This window comes from Aulostomus chinensis, chromosome 8 (genome assembly GCF_037954235.1).
Source record: "Aulostomus chinensis isolate RoL2024-O1b breed Wild chromosome 8, RoL_Achi_v1.0, whole genome shotgun sequence".
Taxonomy (NCBI): domain Eukaryota; kingdom Metazoa; phylum Chordata; class Actinopteri; order Syngnathiformes; family Aulostomidae; genus Aulostomus; species Aulostomus chinensis.
Window position 1 is genome coordinate 10,151,647 of NC_141327.1, and position 4,781 is coordinate 10,156,427.

Consider the following 4,781-nt stretch of genomic DNA (forward strand, 5'->3'; position numbering starts at 1 on the left):
TATAATATATATATAAAATAATAAACAGACTTCTTTATGTAAAAGTGCATAACATTTGTGCTATTTTTGTTTCAATGTGATGACGCTGTTCTGATGTGAGTGTTGGCTGATCTTTGCTCCTGAAGTAAGAAGCCACAATGGACAATTTGTGAAATGGATTACTGTATATTGCTTGGGTGAAATGCCTCATTGCAGCAGCAGCAGAGAGCTTCCAAAGAGCAACGTGTAATAAAAAACAAACAAACATCAGAGTGGGAAACAAAAAGGGTACACGGAGGACGACTTTCTGTAAAATAATGGAACAGATATGAATGTTAATGAGTTAGTTAAACACACTATGTAAGAGATGAGATAAGCCCACACTCATGATTTTTGTTCTCACATGCTCCATCAACCATCAGAATAATAGAGCATGAGGAGCATCCACCATATAAAATAGCACAGCCTTGAGCGAAGATCGTGAACACAGTTACCATTTCCTTGCTCACTTTAAATGAGCTGAGTCTCCTTCAGAGCTGTAGCCACTTCTGCACCTTCTTGCAGGTGAAGTCTGCAGGGAATTTCAATGCTGATGTGAGTTCTGTGGTTTGGTTTAAGCAACAAGGATATCTTCCAATCCTGATCCTTTCGTTGTGATCACACTGAACAGGTAAATGTTAGGCCCCTGAAGGAGTTCTCTTTTAACAAAGCAGCAGTAGTTTCCCACCAACAATACTCAAAAACGAATATACCATTACATACATTTGTTGGGGGCAATTTAGCCACAAGATAATTTGGTTAATTAGTGAGAACTGATAAAGTAAACCTCAGCACCTGGGTACACCGCTGAAAGTGAAGCACGCCACATGAGGGACTCTCACTGGTGTTTTTAGTAGTTTTTTTACTACAGTGAAGTTCTACAGAACAGAGGAAGTACACCCAGACGCACACAGAGACAAACAGTAACATAACAATGGGTCCCAGTGCACTTATTTGAATATTGAGCACAAGTGACAACTGAACTTACAAAGCTGCAGTTTCGGTATATATAGCCTGAACTATACATGAAGCCCAGTAGCCCAACATAAGTTATGAAATTTTATCTACCTACCTATCCTGTTATTTGCTGCATGGTTGTTGTTGGCACACTATTATTACTGCATTACTGCCAAGAGGGAGGTTGCACTGGGCTGGCAACTCTTTATGTGAAAGCCATAATAATCTAATTAAGGGAGCTTTGCTGGCATCGTCTCCTCCTGTATACTCTCTCTTTTCTTCCTGCTGCTTTTATGTTTGTACTGTAAGACTCAGCAGCTCACTCAGCTTGCAGGTGTGCAGCTCAGAATGTGATCGGGACAGATTTTGTACCTCAATTCGTAAATAGTTTCTTAGCACATTAAAACTGACAAACGACATAACAAGCACCAAAAGTAGCATGCATATAACACAGCAATCATCCCTGCATATCTGTATATGACAAAATATAACTAAAATTTTCTATATAGAGTTGTAAAAGTTGAAAGCACATCTTGTAATATTACATTGCTACCATTGTATGAAAGAAAAAAGAGGCATAATTGGCTTCATATTTTAGTGAAGGGGAGTTCTTCTTAAAACATAGTAACGCTTTTATGGTGGCAACTCATAAAGCGCCAATCGTTGCCCAAAATATTGTCGGAGGGCCCTAATGGACCCCAGTGCTACAGCAAAGACTGCTTCATCTGCATTTACAGTCCTGCAGACACATATAAATTGGTTCAGTATACTACTGTTTGTCTTTTTTATTGGCTTTGCTGATTGTACAAAAATACCAAATATTACCAGATGTATCCTGTGATGTTTACTGGTGTAAGCCTAGCTGGTTTAAGTACTGTTGTGTGTATAACTGTTGTTCCAGGTTGTCCACTGGGTCACAGTTTTACCAGTACAGACACAAAACTGATCTGGTCTGATCCTATTGCTCAGAGTGATTAGGATTTATTCATTTGGCCCACAAAATCTCTTTATTGAGGGTTTGTGCTCTGTTGCTATTCCAATCAGATTTCTGGTGACACAGTTGCATTCTGTCATCCTATGTGATTCCCTGTTGAGGCATCTGGGGATCTTGTGGCTGATCTGAGCGACCGTCTCCTCAGTAGGACCAGTAAGTATTGATGCAGTGAAGATGAACAACAACCCTTTCTGGATATGTGGGAATGGGGTGTTGAAGGCTTATATTTAATTTTAATGTATTGTAGGAAGAAAGACAGGTAAACATAAATGATATTACTTCAACTGTATTTGTTGTGTTCGTAATATGCTGGAATATAAATCTGTGCATTTTGCATGGAATTTAAAATTTTTTAATGTTTTGATTTTTTGAGGTTCTATTCTTCCTACGAGGTACTCTGTGCATTTATCAAGATGTGTGGAAACCTATGTGTGTGTAGTTCACTATGCAGCACTTTAAGACACACCCCTTCATGTTTATATTTCAAAGAGAGTGTGTGTGCTTGCACTGATATATGCACATCTGTGCATGGTTGTCTGTTTAGAGAGTTATGTGTTAGTGTGTAAAATGTGTTTTTGAGAACTACAGTGTGTGTGTGTGTGTGTGTGTGTGTGTGTGTGTGTGTGTGTGTGTGTGTGTGTGTAAGCATGCAGCGCCACTGATCTGCTCTGCTGCATTGCAGCAAGTCCTGCCCATCCCGAGGTCGCCGTTGTCCTCCAACAGGGCACTCTTCCAAGGTCGCTGCAGGTCAATCCTCCCCATCTGCCTACCAAGCCGCTGCGAGGTTAAATCTATAAACACCACACCAAATCTGTCGGCAGCTAGATCAACAAGACACCAGTAAGAAGCAGAGCTGGAGATAACCATAGTCAAACTAGTCTCAATAATCCAACAGCACGATCACACATGTAATATACCCAGAGGACCGGTTGATCAACAGAAGAACAACACACCTTTACATGCAAATGCAGGCAGTTGAAACCAGAGCACTGACCGTCTGGTGGAATTTTCTGTCCATCAGTGAAAGATGAGGGCTTTTATGGATGCAGGCAACAGGCGTGTGGAATGAAGGCTTTTACAACCAAAATTGTGAAGCTCTTTGTTGACAATAAAAGAAAAAAATGTTATCCATACATTACTGTTGGACACAACAAATGCTAGTAAATGAGCGCATTGATTGTGTTGAAGGGCAAATCAAGGGCATAATTAAACTACGAAATCAAGAAACTGTATAGTTCCATCACAGACTGACATATACATGTATATACCGTAGATTTACATCACAAAGGTGGATCAGTGCTGCCTTACAGCAAAGATCAAAGTCCATTCTTTGTGGAATTTGTATTTCTCCCTTTTATAGGTTTTCTTAAGATGCATCAGCTTCCACTCCCAGACCAAAAACATGTAAGGCTGACCCTTAATTGGCCGTAGACATGAATATGAGAGTACCTTTGCAGAGAGTGATTGTGCTAACACGCATCTTCTATCATGAAAGCAACTGCTTTACAAGTATCCAGTGCAGGTTATTGTTACATTTCTCCAAAAATATATAAAGCACACGCATACAGGTCTTTGTGTTGTTATAGAAAATAGAATACTACGGATCCATTAGTGACCTTCACTTGCATGTTTAAGGACATTAACTTGTGAATTCATACTTAATCTGCTCAGAATTCAAGGCAAGCTGTTGCATATTGCAACTAGCTAAAGACAACCTCCGTACTCCTGGTTAATTCTCACTTTACTTGCTAGTGCCTGACACTCTTTTCAGGGTATAAGCTGTTGACAGGTGCTGTCCAGGGTTGTCTGGAATTCTTGGTTGTTTTCAGGATAAAGTTCTGTTTTTTCAGGTCAGGGGTGCTTGTCCTATCCCATTTGAGGGGGTGGTGGAGTTGACTCACACCACAGGTTGAAGGTAGTGTACAAGCTGCCCTGGCACATCAAGCCCGATCAACTCACCCTTACATGTGGTGGTGCTTTCAATGCAAGTTACCACGAATGGTAACACAAAGCAGTCATTTAAGGCAGGCTGACATTTATTATGTAGATATAGTGGTGGTTAGAAATGAATCGAAATCACGATAACAGAAGGTACTTTTAATAGTTAAACTTCTGTTCCTTCTGCTACTAAATGCACATTTCTTTGAAAGCTACATTTTTGGAACAGGTAAATTGTAGGAAATAATTGGAATAGTTTGTGCTGACATATTTTTTGTTGTATCTTCCACCATTTTGTCTATATGACATACTTCAGTAGCTCACTAACATCTTTATGAATAAATCCCATCACAGAACATACAAATACCACAATTTTAAATATTTCTATAGTTTTTTGGGGGCATACTGAATATCCACCAAGAAGTATCTCTGCTGAACTGCCTTCTGATGAGGCAGGAAGTGTGACGAGGAGTGGCTCATTATACAAATACTCCATGCCAGCTCATCTCCCAGGATATTCAGGGTTTTATTATATTGTTGCAGCAGAATGATTTCAGTGGGGCTATGATAAAATGGAAACAAACAAATATGATTTACTCGAACACAGTGAAGTCTCTTAATTCCCCACATACAAAAGAAACTTAAGTTATGTAAACTGCTGTGGCATCCAAGTGAGATCCCCTGTGTAAAATGTAAACCGCTGGGACAGGCCAGCGTAGGAAAAATACAGGGGGGGAAAACACCTATCACATAAGATATTCTTTCTGCAGTTTGACTTTAGGTTCTCAGGATACAGGAAGAAATAGATTTTTTTTTTTTTTAGTCACACTAGATTTGAATATATGCACCCAAGCATAAAATTGAGACGGGCATT